This window comes from Staurois parvus, unplaced genomic scaffold (assembly GCF_062004578.1).
Source record: "Staurois parvus isolate SC_StPar_1 unplaced genomic scaffold, SC_StPar_1.0 ptg000449l, whole genome shotgun sequence".
NCBI lineage: Eukaryota > Metazoa > Chordata > Amphibia > Anura > Ranidae > Staurois > Staurois parvus.
In genome coordinates this window covers 4149307-4165558 of record NW_028318245.1, presented here as the reverse complement: position 1 = coordinate 4165558, position 16252 = coordinate 4149307, and positions in this window count along the sequence as shown.

The window sequence follows — 16252 nt, the reverse complement described above, 5'->3', positions numbered from 1 at the left end:
AGCCAGTCCTCATTGTCAGCCACTGCCTGGTGGCTTTGGGGAACCCATTGGGGGGGACCCCATTAGTCAGGAACTGACCAATGTTTAATTAGTGTACCATCATATACTCCATAGTCCTTGACTGCACATTATGTCATACCCTTCTTATTCCTGTCCTAGACACACTGCCCTCCATCATACCCTCCACACTCCTCTCCTGTACATACTGATCACTGTCATACCTCCACACTCCTCTCCTGTACATACCGATCACTGTCATACCCCCCACACTCCTCTCCTGTACATACCGATCACTGTCATACCCCCCACACTCCTCTCCTGTACATACCGATCACTGTCATACCCCCCACACTCCTCTCCTGTACATACCGATCACTGTCATACCCTCCACACTCCTCTCCTGTACATACCGATCACTGTCACACCCTCCACACTCCTCTCCTGTACATACCGATCACTGTCATACTTTCACACTCCTCTCCTGTACATACCGATCACTGTCATACCTCCACACTCCTCTCCTGTACATACCGATCACTGTCATACCCCCCACACTCCTCTCCTGTACATACCGATCACTGTCATACCCCCCACACTCCTCTCCTGTACATACCGATCACTGTCATACCCCCCACACTCCTCTCCTGTACATACCGATCACTGTCATACCCCCCACACTCCTCTCCTGTACATACCGATCACTGTCATACCCCCCACACCCCTCTCCTGTACATACCGATCACTGTCATACCCTCCACATTCCTCTCCTGTACATACCTTCCACTGTCATACCCCCACACTCCTCTCCTGTACATACCAATCACTGTCATACGCCCCCACACTCCTCTCCTGTACATACCGATCACTGTCATACCCCCCACACCACTCTCCTGTACATACCGATCACTGTCATACCCTCCATACTCCTCTCCTGTACATACCGATCACTGTCATACCTCCACACTCCTCTCCTATACATACTGATCACTGTCATACCCTCCACACTCCTCTCCTGTACGTATAGATCACTGTCATACCTCCACACTCCTCTCCTGTACATACCGATCACTGTCATACCCTCCCACACTCCTCTCCTGTACATACCGATCACTGTCACACCCTCCACACTCCTCTCCTGTACATACCGATCACTGCCATACCCCCCACACTCCTCTACTGTACATACCGATCACCGTCACACCCTCCACACTCCTCTCCTGTACATACCGATCACTGTCACACCCCCCTCACTCCTCTCCTGTACATACCGATCACTGTCATACCCCCCACACTCCTCTCCTGTACATACTGATCACCGTCACACCCTCCACACTCCTCTCCTGTACATACCGATCACTGTCACACCCCCCCCCCCACTCCTCTCCTGTACATACCGATCACCGCCATACCCCCCACACTCCTCTCCTGTACATACCGATCACTGTCATAACCTCCACACTCCTCTTCTGTACATATTGATCACCGTCACACCCCCCCACTCCTCTCCTGTACATACTGATCACTGGCATACCCCCACACTCCTGTACATACCGATCACTGTCACACACCCCACACTCCTCTCCTGTACATACCGATCATTGTCATACCCCCCACACTCCTCTCCTGTACATACCGATCACTTTCATACCCCCCACTCCTCTCCTGTACATACCGATCACTGTCACACTCCCCACACTCCTCTCCTGTACATACGGATCACTGTCATACCCCCCCAACTCCTCTCCTGTATATACCGATTACTGTCATACTGTTCTCTGCACAGCACTGCAGTATATGTCAGAGCTACAGTATATAAATGTATAATAATAATAGTGTGTGACTGTGGGGGAGGGGACACTAGAGTGTAAGCTCCTCTGGCGCAGAGACTGATGTGACTGTGGGGGAGGGGACACTAGAGTGTAAGCTCCTCTGGCGCAGAGACTGATGGGACTGTAGGGGAGGGGAAATTAGAGCGTAAGCTCCTCTGGCGCAGAGACTGATGGGACTGCGGGGGAGGGGACATTAGAGCGTAAGCTCCTCTGGCGCAGAGACTGATGTGACTGCGGGGGAGGGGACATTAGAGCGTAAGCTCCTCTGGCGCAGAGACTGATGTGATTGCAGGGGAGGGGACATTAGAGCGTAAGCTCCTCTGGTGCAGAGACTGATGTGACTGTGGGGGAGGGGACATTAGAGTGTAAGATCCTCTGGTGCAGAGACTGATGTGACTGCGGGGGAGGGGACATTAGAGTGTAAGCTCCTTGGGGTACAGAGACTGATGTGACTGTGGGGGAGGGGACATTAGAGTGTAAGCTCCTCTGGAACACTGGCACAGTGTTCTCTGTACAGCACTGCAGTATATGTCAGAGCTAGAGATGAGCGAATCGAACTTGGCGAAGTGGAATTCGTTTCGAATATTAGGAAAATTTCGATTCGCGACGAATCCGAAGATTAGCAGACTTCGGATGCGCGAATCGAAATTTTTCCAAAAATGGCGGCGACATGTGCGGCGACGGAGCGGGGATCTCTGGGAAGGCGCGCAGACAAGGCGCGCTGACCCATAATGCATTCATTCATGACATGTGATCGCATAAGCCAATCAGCAGCCAGCCAGCCAGCACTGTGTAATGGTCGAGCTATAAATTGCGGCCATTTTAGAATTCTCCATTTGCCTCCAGTCATTCAAGAGAGGCAGACCTGGCTGTATTGAGGGAGAGAGTTAGGGACACAGAAACGTTACTTAGGGCCAGAGAAACGTTACTTAGGGACACAGAATCGTTACTTAGGGACACAGAAACGTTACTTAGGGACACAGAAACATTACTTAGGGACACAGAAACGTTACTTAGGGCCACAGAATCGTTACTTAGGGACACAGAAACGTTACTTAGGGACACAGAAACGTTACTTAGGGCCACAGAAATGTTACTTAGGGCCACAGAATCGTTACTTAGGGACACAGAAACGTTACTTAGGGACACAGAAACGTTACTTAGGGCCACAGAAACGTTACTTAGGGCCACAGTATCGTTACTTAGGGCCACAGAAACATTACTTAGGGCCACAGAAATGTTACTTAGGGCCACAGAATCGTTACTTAGGGCCACAGAAACGTTACTTAGGGCCACAGAAACGTTACTTAGGGCCACAGAATCGTTACTTAGGGCCACAGAATCGTTACTTAGGGACACAGAACCGTTACTTAGGGCCACAGGAACATTACTTAGGGACACAGAATTGTTACTCAGGGACAGACACAGAATTGTTACTGAGGGACACAGAATTGTTACTGAGGGACACAGAATTGTTACTCAGGGACAGACACAGAATTGTTACTCAGGGACAGACACAGAATTGTTACTCAGGGACAGACACAGAATTGTTACTGAGGGACACAGAATTGTTACTCAGGGACACAGAATTGTTACTCAGGGACACAGAATTGTTACTCAGGGACAGACACAGAATTGTTACTGAGGGACACAGAATTGTTACTCAGAAACAGACACAGAATTGTTACTGAGGGACACAGAATTGTTACTCAGGGACACAGAATTGTTACTCAGGGACACAGAATTGTTACTCAGGGACACAGAATTGTTACTCAGGGACAGACAAATAATTGTTACTGAGGGACACAGAATTGTTACTGAGGGATACAGAATTGTTACTGAGGGACACAGAATTGTTACTCAGGGACACAGAATTGTTACTCAGGGACAGACACAGAATTGTTACTGAGGGACACAGAATTGTTACTGAGGGACACAGAATTGTTACTCAGGGACACAGAATTGTTACTCAGGGACACAGAATTGTTACTCAGGGACAGACACAGAATTGTTACTGAGGGACACAGAATTGTTACTGAGGGACACAGAATTGTTACTGAGGGACACAGAATTGTTACTCAGGGACAGACACAGAATTGTTACTCAGGGACAGACACAGAATTGTTACTGAGGGACACAGAATTGTTACTGAGGGACACAGAATTGTTACTCAGGGACAGACACAGAATTGTTACTGAGGGACACAGAATTGTTACTGAGGGACACAGAATTGTTACTCAGGGACACAGAATTGTTACTCAGGGACACAGAATTGTTACTCAGGGACAGACACAGAATTGTTACTGAGGGACACAGAATTGTTACTCAGGGACAGACACAGAATTGTTACTGAGGGACACAGAATTGTTACTGAGGGACACAGAATTGTTACTCAGGGACACAGAATTGTTACTCAGGGACAGACACAGAATTGTTACTGAGGGACACAGAATTGTTACTCAGGGACACAGAATTGTTACTGAGGGACACAGAATTGTTACTCAGGGACACAGAATTGTTACTCAGGGACAGACACAGAATTGTTACTGAGGGACACAGAATTGTTACTGAGGGACACAGAATTGTTACTCAGGGACAGACACAGAATTGTTACTGAGGGACACAGAATTGTTACTGAGGGACACAGAATTGTTACTCAGGGACACAGAACTGTTACTCAGGGACACAGAATTGTTACTCAGGGACAGACACAGAATTGTTACTGAGGGACACAGAATTGTTACTGAGGGACACAGAATTGTTACTGAGGGACACAGAATTGTTACTCAGGGACAGACACAGAATTGTTACTCAGGGACAGACACAGAATTGTTACTGAGGGACACAGAATTGTTACTCAGGGACAGACACAGAATTGTTACTGAGGGACACAGAATTATTACTGAGGGACACAGAATTGTTACTCAGGGACACAGAATTGTTACTCAGGGACAGACACAGAATTGTTACTGAGGGACACAGAATTGTTACTGAGGGACACAGAATTGTTACTCAGGGACAGACACAGAATTGTTACTGAGGGACACAGAATAGTTACTCAGGGACACAGAATTGTTACTGAGGGACACAGAATTGTTACTCAGGGACACAGAATTGTTACTCAGGGACAGACACAGAATTGTTACTGAGGGACACAGAATTGTTACTCAGGGACACAGAATTGTTACTCAGGGACACAGAATTGTTACTCAGGGACAGACACAGAATTGTTACTGAGGGACACAGAATTGTTACTCAGGGACACAGAATTGTTACTCAGGGACACAGAATTGTTACTCAGGGACAGACACAGAATTGTTACTGAGGGACACAGAATTGTTACTGAGGGGCACAGAATTGTTACTGAGGGACACAGAATTGTTACTCAGGGACAGACACAGAATTGTTACTCAGGGACAGACACATAATTGTTACTGAGGGACACAGAATTGTTACTGAGGGACACAGAATTGTTACTGAGGGACACAGAATTGTTACTCAGGGACACAGAATTGTTACTCAGGGACAGACACAGAATTGTTACTCAGGGACACAGAATTGTTACTCAGGGACACAGAATCGTTGAATTAAAGAGTATGTCAGACAACATGCAGAGGAGTGGCAGAGGAGGCAATGTTTTAGGAGCGAGCAGACGTGGCAGCAGAGGAAGGGGTCGAGGCAGCACTAGTCGCAGCCAGAGGCCAGTGCTCCCGGTGTCATCCAGAGGTCGTGTCTCCACCGACAACCCTGCCGTCATCGATTGGTTGGCTCGGTCGTCTTCCTCTTCCCAGGTCACCTCTGACACCTACAGCCAACGGTCGGTGGGTACGTCAGACACAACCGTTAGTTGGCATGGCCCGGGAGCAAGCCCACTGAAATCACGTGTCCTCTACCTGCCCCTGTCCTTTGGTGTTCCCTCACCAAGCGAAGTATCGCATGCTGTGGGCTCAGCCCCACTGTACAGTGAGGAAGAGCTAACAGAGGGCGGTCAGGAACGGGGGGAGACATCCGCCTCTTCAGCAGCCAGGCGAAGAAGTAGTGGCGAGGAGAGTGGCTCGGTAGCCGGTCTAGAGACAGGTCTGTCTCCTGACCCACACGCAGCCGAGGGGGCTAGTAGTGAGGCGGAGACCCTAATTGATGATGATGAGGCTGATCGCACTTGGCAGCCTCGTCGTCATCAGGCTATTGCTTCCGCATCATCAGGAGAAGAGGGTGGCAGCTTGGCAGCGAGCAAAACAGTCGGTGGGTTGCCCAGGAGGCAGCAGGGTCGCAGCAGTGTCAGTGGAGGCAAACGGCCACGGAGTAGAGCACCAGCTCCACTGCAGCCTACCACCACGGCCAGTAGTGGTGCCGGTGTGCACGGAGGAAGTAGCAGTCAGCCAGTGAGGAGTATCGGGGGCAAAGTTTCCTACTCGGCGGTGTGGCAATTTTTCGTCAAGCCGCCCGAGGAAGTAAACGTAGCCGTATGTCGACTATGTGGCCAGAAAGTCAAGCGTGGCCAGGGGGCCCATGTTGGGACTACAGCGTTGCGTCAGCATATGCAGCGTCGCCATTTGGTGGCCTGGGAAAACCGTGATAAAGATACGGTGGTTCTGCCTGCCCCAGCCCCCGCTCCATCACCCGCTCCGTTACTTGCTCCGTCACCCGACGTCAATCGCCCTCTATCAGCCAGTCAAGGCTCCAACACCTCTGCTGAGGGGAGTTGTCGCTCGTTGGCATCTTCCGCTCGTTCAGATGCTCCTTCTCCTGCTACTCCTCTTCACGGATTCCGTCAGCAGTCTTTCTTGGAATCCGTTTCCAAGAGACAACAGTTTGCGAGCACGCACCCGACGGTGCAAAAGCTGAACGTCCTCCTGTCCAAGTTGCTGGTGCTGCAGTCCCTCCCTTTCCAAGTGGTGGACTCAGCACCTTTCCGAGAAATGATGGCTTGTGCCGCGCCGCGGTGGAGAGTGCCAAGCCGTCATTTCTTCGCCAATAAGGCAGTGCCAGCCCTGCATTCACATGTAGAAGAGATGGTGGGCCAGTCTTTGAGCATGTCGGTCTCTGCCAAAGTGCACGGCAGCGCCGACGTGTGGAGCTGTAACTACGGTCAGGGACAGTACATGTCATTTACGGCCCACTGGGTGAACGTGGTGCCGGCACAGCCGCACCAGCAACTTGGACAGGTCACGCCGCTTTTGCCTCCACGTTTGCACGTCCTTGGTCCACAAAAAATGTCCGCCTCTACCACCTCTTCTTCCGCCGTGTCCTCAGCCGCCACCCCCGTGCCAAGTCCCATTACCCGACCGGCATATCACATGTGCAGGGCGCAATGGTGTCACGCTGTGCTGCACCTGGTATGCCTTGGCGAACGTAGTCACACAGGGGAGGAACTTCTGAGTGTAATGAACAGAAAAATCGACAGATGGCTGTCTCCGCGCAAACTGAAAATCGGAACCATGTTGACCGACAACGGAAAGAACATGGTGTCTGCTCTGCGTCAAGGAAGGTTGTGCCATGCGCCATGCATGGCTCACGTGTTCAATCTGGCTGTCAAGCGGTTCCTAAAATCCACCATCCCACTGCAAGACATCCTTAAAATGTCACGTAAACTTTGCATGCATTTCAGCCATTCCTACACCGCAAAGCACACCCTCCTTGAGCTGCAGCGGCAGAACGGAATTCCACAGCATCGCCTGATCTGCGACGTTGCAACAAGGTGGAATTCAACCCTACACATGTTAGACCGCCTTTACGAACAGCGAAAGGCCATCACCGATTTCCTGATGTTACAAGCGGATAAAGGTACTCCCCTGTGTAACTTCGATGTCAGCCATTGGCAGCTCATGCGTGACACCTGCCGCTTGCTCAGGCCCTTTGAGGAGGCCACGCTATTCGTGAGTCGGCAGGACTATGGGATGAACGACGTCATTCCTCTGTTGCACGTCCTGGAACAAATGCTGTTAACAATGGCTGGTCAGGATGCGGTAGACGTGGCGCACAGATCTCAACGCCACATGACCCCTGTGGGGGCAGGACAGGAAGAAGAGGAGGAGGTAGAGGAGGACATTTGTGCTCAGGAATTATTGAGTGAAATGGGTGGTTTTTCCACTCAGCGGACAGGAGTGGAGGAGCAGGAGCATCTGGTAGAGGAGGAGGAGACAGAGGACCCAGACGCACCGTGGCAGTATGCTGTGGAGATGGAGGCAGGGAGTCCCTCGCATTCCTTGGCACAAATGGCCCATAGCATGCTCGGTTGCTTGCGTAGCGACAGCCGAATAATAACCATCGGACAGAGGGATGACTTTTGGCTGTCCACCTTGTTGGACCCTTGCTACCGTTCAAAAATGGTGGCCTTTTTCACACCTGCTGAGAGGGAGGCTAAAATAATGTACTATAAAAACCACCTATGTAGTCAGTTGGTCTCTGCCTTTCTGCACCAACGTCCATCCTCAGACACTGTGGGCCCTGTGCGCTCGCGTTCCGCTGCCATGGCAGCAGGGGAGGGGTGGGGTGGTAGGAGCAGTGGCAGCTCCACCAGCAGCGGCTGCCTCAGTCTGCAGTCGATGATGAGTAGCTTTCTTCACCAGCGCAGTGAGGAAACTACTAACCAGCCGCAGCAGCAGCATCAGGTGGACCTGGAGCAGGACCTCAAACAACAGGCTTGGGCCTACTTGGACAGCACCCTGCCAACCAAGGTAGACAATCCCCTTGACTACTGGGCAACGAAACTTGACCTTTGGCCCCAAGTAGCTGAATTTGCCCTTGAAAGGCTGTCATGCCCGGCCAGTAGCGTGGCATCGGAGCGCGTGTTTAGTGCGGCAGGAGGTATTGTAACTCCGCGGAGGACACGACTGTCCACCCAAAGTGTGGAGAGACTCACGTTTGTGAAAATGAATCAGGCGTGGATTAGTCTGGATTTCAAACCACCAGTTCCTGACACAACTGACTAAATCCGCCATGAATCATGCCCCAAACATGTGCCACTTTCAGGTCTCCTCACACTGCTGGTGTGTTCCATTTTTTGTCATAGGGTGCTGGCAGATTACGGGCCTCCCATTGCTGCTGCCAGGCCCGTAATCTGCCATGGGCCCCTGTACCGCCTCCTCATGCTACTGCCAGGTCCACAGTGTCTCATGGGTCCCTGTACGGCCTCCCATTGCTGCTGTCTCCATCGCCACACTCTGCCATGTGCCACTTTCAGGTCTCCTCACACTGCTGGTGTGTTCCATTTTTTGTCATAGGGTGCTGGCAGATTACGGGCCTCCCATTGCTGCTGCCAGGCCCGTAATCTGCCATGGGCCCCTGTACCGCCTCCTCATGCTGCTGCCAGGTCCACAGTGTCTCATGGGTCCCTGTACGGCCTCCCATTGCTGCTGTCTCCATCGCCACACTCTGCCATGTGCCACTTTCAGGTCTCCTCACACTGCTGGTGTGTTCCATTTTTTGTCATAGGGTGCTGGCAGATTACGGGCCTCCCATTGCTGCTGCCAGGCCCGTAATCTGCCACGGGCCCCCGTACCGCCTCTTCATGCTGCTGCCAGGTCCAGAGTGTCTCATGGGTCCCTGTACGGCCTCCCATTGCTGCTGTCTCCATCGCCACACTCTGCCATGTGCCACTTTCAGGTCTCCTCACACTGCTGGTGTGTTCCATTTTTTGTCATAGGGTGCTGGCAGATTACGGGCCTCCCATTGCTGCTGCCAGGCCCGTAATCTGCCATGGGCCCCTGTACCGCCTCTTCATGCTGCTGCCAGGTCCAGAGTCTCTCATGGGTCCCTGTACGGCCTCCCATTGCTGCTGTCTCCATCGCCACACTCTGCCATGTGCCACTTTCAGGTCTCCTCACACTGCTGGTGTGTTCCATTTTGTCATAGGGTGCTGGCAGATTACGGGCCTCCCATTGCTGCTGCCAGGCCCGTAATCTGCCATGGGCCCCAGTACCGCCTCCTCATGCTGCTGCCAGGTCCACAGTGTCTCATGGGTCCCTGTACGGCCTCCCATTGCTGCTGTCTCCATCGCCACACTCTGCCATGTGCCACTTTCAGGTCTCCTCACACTGCTGGTGTGTTCCATTTTTTGTCATAGGGTGCTGGCAGATTACGGGCCTCCCATTGCTGCTGCCAGGCCCGTAATCTGCCTTGGGCCTCTGTACCGCCTCTTCATGCTGCTGCCAGGTCCAGAGTCTCTCATGGGTCCCTGTACGGCCTCCCATTGCTGCTGTCTCCATCGCCACACTCTGCCATGTGCCACTTTAAGGTCTCCTCACACTGCTGGTGTGTTCCATTTTGTCATAGGGTGCTGGCAGATTACGGGCCTCCCATTGATGCTGCCAGGCCTGTAATCTGCCATGGGCCCCTGTACCGCCTCTTCATGCTGCTGCCAGGTCCAGAGTGTCTCAAGGGTCCCTGTACGGCCTCCCATTGCTGCTGTCTCCATCGCCACACTCTGCCATGTGCCACTTTCAGGTCTCCTCACACTGCTGGTGTGTTCCATTTTGTCATAGGGTGCTGGCAGATTACGGGCCTCCCATTGCTGCTGCCAGGCCTGTAATCTGCCATGGGCCCCTGTACCGCCTCCTCATGCTGCTGCCAGGTCCAGAGTGTCTAATGGGTCCCTGTACGGCCTCCCATTGCTGCTGTCTCCATCGCCACACTCTGCCATGTGCCACTTTCAGGTCTCCTCACACTGCTGGTGTGTTCCATTTTGTCATAGGGTGCTGGCAGATTACGGGCCTCCCATTGCTGCTGCCAGGCCTGTAATCTGCCATGGGCCCCTGTACCGCCTCCTCATGCTGCTGCCAGGTCCAGAGTGTCTAATGGGTCCCTGTACGGCCTTCCATTGCTGCTGCCTCCATCGCCACACTCTGCCATGTGCCACTTTCAGGTCTCCTCACACTGCTGGTGTGTTCCATTTTGTCATAGGGTGCTGGCAAATTACGGGCCTCCCATTGCTGCTGCCAGGCCCGTAATCTGCCATGGGCCCCCGTACCGCCTCCTCATGCTGCTGCCAGGCCCGTAATCTGTCATGGGTCCCTGTACGGCCTCCCATTGCTGCTGTCTCCATCGCCACACTCTGCCATGTGCCACTTTCAGGTCTCCTCACACTGCTGGTGTGTTTTTTATTTTGTCATAGGGTGCTGGCAGATTACGGGCCTCCCATTGCTGCTGCCAGGCCTGTAATCTGCCATGGGCCCCTGTACCGCCTCCTCATGCTGCTGCCAGGTCCAGAGTGTCTAATGGGTCCCTGTACGGCCTCCCATTGCTGCTGCCTCCATCGCCACACTCTGCCATGTGCCACTTTCAGGTCTCCTCACACTGCTGGTGTGTTCCATTTTGTCATAGGGTGCTGGCAGATTACGGGCCTCCCATTGCTGCTGCCAGGCCTGTAATCTGCCATGGGCCCCTGTACCGCCTCCTCATGCTGCTGCCAGGTCCAGAGTGTCTAATGGGTCCCTGTACGGCCTCCCATTGCTGCTGCCTCCATCGCCACACTCTGCCATGTGCCACTTTCAGGTCTCCTCACACTGCTGGTGTGTTCCATTTTGTCATAGGGTGCTGGCAGATTACGGGCCTCCCATTGCTGATGCCAGGCCCGTAATCTGCCATGGGCCCCCGTACCGCCTCCTCATGCTGCTGCCAGGCCCGTAATCTGTCATGGGTCCCTGTACGGCCTCCCATTGCTGCTGTCTCCATCGCCACACTCTGCCATGTGCCACTTTCAGGTCTCCTCACACTGCTGGTGTGTTCCATTTTGTCATAGGGTGCTGGCAGATTACGGGCCTCCCATTGCTGCTGCCAGGCCTGTAATCTGCCATGGGCCCCTGTACCGCCTCCTCATGCTGCTGCCAGGTCCAGAGTGTCTAATGGGTCCCTGTACGGCCTCCCATTGCTGCTGCCTCCATCGCCACACTCTGCCATGTGCCACTTTCAGGTCTCCTCACACTGCTGGTGTGTTCCATTTTGTCATAGGGTGCTGGCAGATTACGGGCCTCCCATTGCTGATGCCAGGCCCGTAATCTGCCATGGGCCCCCGTACCGCCTCCTCATGCTGCTGCCAGGCCCGTAATCTGTCATGGGTCCCTGTACGGCCTCCCATTGCTGCTGTCTCCATCGCCACACTCTGCCATGTGCCACTTTCAGGTCTCCTCACACTGCTGGTGTGTTCCATTTTGTCATAGGGTGCTGGCAGATTACGGACCTCCCATTGCTGCTGCCAGGCCCGTAATCTGCCATGGGCCCCCGTACCGCCTCCTCATGCTGCTGCCAGGTCCAGAGTGTCTAATGGGTCCCTGTACGGCCTCCCATTGCTGCTGTCTCCATCGCCACACTCTGCCATGTGCCACTTTCAGGTCTCCTCACACTGCTGGTGTGTTCCATTTTGTCATAGGGTGCTGGCAGATTACGGGCCTCCCATTGCTGCTGCCAGGCCTGTAATCTGCCATGGGCCCCTGTACCGCCTCCTCATGCTGCTGCCAGGTCCAGAGTGTCTAATGGGTCCCTGTACGGCCTCCCATTGCTGCTGTCTCCATCGCCACACTCTGCCATGTGCCACTTTCAGGTCTCCTCACACTGCTGGTGTGTTCCATTTTGTCATAGGGTGCTGGCAGATTACGGGCCTCCCATTGCTGCTGCCAGGCCTGTAATCTGCCATGGGCCCCTGTACCGCCTCCTCATGCTGCTGCCAGGTCCAGAGTGTCTAATGGGTCCCTGTACGGCCTCCCATTGCTGCTGCCTCCATCGCCACACTCTGCCATGTGCCACTTTCAGGTCTCCTCACACTGCTGGTGTGTTCCATTTTGTCATAGGGTGCTGGCAGATTACAGGCCTCCCATTGCTGCTACCAGGCCCGTAATCTGCCATGGGCCCCCGTACCGCCTCCTCATGCTGTTGCCAGGTCCAGAGTCTCTCATGGGTCCCTGTACGGCCTCCCATTGCTGCTGTCTCCATCGCCACACTCTGCCATGTGCCACTTTCAGGTCTCCTCACACTGCTGGTGTGTTCCATTTTGTCATAGGGTGCTGGCAGATTACGGGCCTCCCATTGCTGCTGCCAGGCCCGTAATCTGCCATGGGCCCCCGTACCGCCTCCTCATGCTGCTGCCAGGCCCGTAATCTGTCATGGGTCCCTGTACGGCCTCCCATTGCTGCTGTCTCCATTGCCACACTCTGCCATGTGCCACTTTCAGGTCTCCTCACACTGCTGGTGTGTTACATTTTGTCATAGGGTGCTGGAAGATTACAGGCCTCCCATTGCTGCTGCCAGGCCCGTAATCTGCCATGGGCCCCCGTACCACCTCCTCATGCTGCTGCCAGGTCCAGAGTCTCTCATGGGTCCCTGTACGGCCTCCCATTGCTGCTGTCTCCATCGCCACACTCTGCCATGTGCCACTTTCAGGTCTCCTCAAACTGCTGGTGTGTTCCATTTTGTCATAGGGTGCTGGCAGATTACGGGCCTCCCATTGCTGCTGCCAGGCCCATAATCTGCCATGGGCCCCCGTACCGCCTCCTCATGCTGCTGCCAGGTCCAGAGTCTCTCATGGGTCCCTGTACGGCCTCCCATTGCTGCTGCCTCCATCGCCACACTCTGCCATGTGCCACTTTCAGGTCTCCTCACACTGCTGGTGTGTTCCATTTTGTCATAGGGTGCTGGCAGATTACAGGCCTCCCATTGCTGCTGCCAGGCCTGTAATCTGCCATGGGCCCCTGTACCGCCTCCTCATGCTGCTGCCAGGTCCAGAGTGTCTAATGGGTCCCTGTACGGCCTCCCATTGCTGCTGTCTCCATCGCCACACTCTGCCATGTGCCACTTTCAGGTCTCCTCACACTGCTGGTGTGTTCCATTTTGTCATAGGGTGCTGGCAGATTACGGGCCTCCCATTGCTGCTGCCAGGCCCGTAATCTGCCATGGGCCCCCGTACCGCCTCCTCATGCTGCTGCCAGGTCCAGAGTCTCTCATGGGTCCCTGTACGGCCTCCCATTGCTGCTGTCTCCATCGCCACACTCTGCCATGTGCCACTTTCAGGTCTCCTCACACTGCTGGTGTGTTCCATTTTGTCATAGGGTGCTGGCAGATTACGGGCCTCCCATTGCTGCTGCCAGGCCCGTAATCTGCCATGGGCCCCCGTACCGACTCCTCATGCTGTGACGTTGCAACAAGGTGGAATTCAACCCTACATATGTTAACCGCCTTTACGAACAGCGAAAGGCCATCACCGATTTCCTGATGTTACAAGCGGATAAAGGTACTCCCCTGTGTAACTTAGATGTCAGCCATTGGCAGCTCATGCGTGACACCTGCCGCTTGCTCAGGCCCTTTGAGGAGGCCACGCTATTCGTGAGTCGGCAGGACTATGGGATGAACGACGTCATTCCTCTGTTGCACGTCCTGGAACAAATGCTGTTAACAATGGCTGGTCAGGGGGCGGTAGACGTGGCGCACAGATCTCAACGCCACATGACCCCTGTGGGGGCAGGACAGGAAGAAGAGGAGGTAGAGGAGGACATTGGTGCTCAGGAATTATTGAGTGAAATGGGTGGTTTTTCCACTCAGCGGACAGGAGTGGAGGAGCAGGAGCATCTGGTAGAGGAGGAGGAGGAGGAGACAGAGGACCCAGACGCACCGTGGCAGTATGCTGTGGAGATGGAGGCAGGGAGTCCCTCGCATTCCTTGGCACAAATGGCCCATAGCATGCTCGGTTGCTTGCGTAGCGACAGCCGAATAATAACCATCAGACAGAGGGATGACTTTTGGCTGTCCATCTTGTTGGACCCTCGTACCGTTTAAAAATGGTGGCCTTTTTCACACCTGCTGAGAGGGAGCCCAAAATAACGTACTATAAAAACCACCTATGTAGTCAGTTGGTCTCTGCCTTTCTGCGCCAACGTCCATCCTCAGACACTGTGGGCCCTGTGCGCTCGCGTTCCGCTGCCATGGCAGCAGGGGAGGGGTGGGGTGGTAGGAGCAGTGGCAGCTCCACCAGCAGCAGCTGCCTCAGTCTGCAGTCGATGATGAGTAGCTTTCTTCACCAGCGCAGTGAGGAAACTACTAACCAGCCGCAGCAGCAGCAGCATCAGGTGGACCTGGAGCAGGACCTCAAACAACAGGCTCGGGCCTACTTGAAACGCACCCTGCCAACCGAGGTAGACAATCCCCTTGACTACTGGGCAACAAAACTTGACCTTTGGCCCCAACTAGCTGAATTTGCCCTTGAAAGGCTGTCATGCCCGGCCAGTAGCGTGGCATCGGAGCGCGTGTTTAGTGCGGCAGGAGGTATTGTAACTCCGCGGAGGACACGACTGTCCACCCAAAGTGTGGAGAGACTCACGTTTGTGAAAATGAATCAGGCGTGGATTAGTCTGGATTTCAAACCACCAGTTCCTGACACAACTGACTAAATCCGCCATGAATCATGCCCCAAACATGTTATTATTTTTAACATAGGCCTCTGTATGGCCTTCAATTTAAGCTGCTTACGCTTCGCCACTCTGCCATGGGCCCCTGTACCGCCTCCTCTTGCTGCTGCCAGTCCAGAGTGTGTCATGGGTCCCTGTACGGCCTCCCATTGCTGCTGACTTCATCGCCACACTCTGCCATGTGCCACTTTCAGGTCTCCTTACACTGTTGGTGGGTTCCATTTTGTCATAGGGTGCTGGCAGATTACGGGCCTCCCATTGCTGCTGCCAGGCCCGTAATCTGTCATGGGCCCCTGTACCGCCTCCTCATGCTGCTGCCAGGCACGTAATCTGTCATGGGTCCCTGTACGGCCTCCCATTGCTGTTGTCTCCATCGCCACACTCTGCCATGTGCCACTTTCAGGTCTCCTCACACTGCTGGTGGGTTCCATTTTGTCATAGGGTGCTGTATGGCCTCCCATTGCTGCTGCCTCCACCGCCACACTGTGGCTCCACACTCTGGTTTTGGCCCCGTGACTGCCCAAATGAGTGAAGTGTGCGGTGATTCTAAGATCGACGGCACTCATCTGCATGTCATACTGACTGACAGTATTATTTCTCTTCCCCAGCAGACTCCAAGGGCATTTAAATTAAAGGTACAGTGTTCTGCACTAATATAAAGGCTCTCTGAAGCCTAGAAACACCTTTTTATAAGTTAAATTCGCAGCGAATATATTCGCATCGAATCGAATTTATTCCTCGAATTCGCCGAATCAGCCGAATCGAATTTTTGAATACTTCGCTCATCTCTAGTCAGAGCTATATAAATGTATAATAATAATAATAGTGTGTGACTGTGAGGTACGTGCAAATGCGCGCATGAAGAGCATGAATATTATTTGATTTTTTCCATAGGAATGTATTGCGCGTGTGAATGCCGATATGCACAAATATGTGCGAATACGCAGAAATTGAACATCTGAAATTAAGCCCAGAACTGTTGATGTTCAAACATCGGTACTGTGTGCAGGAGGCCTGATCATGTGTGATTGC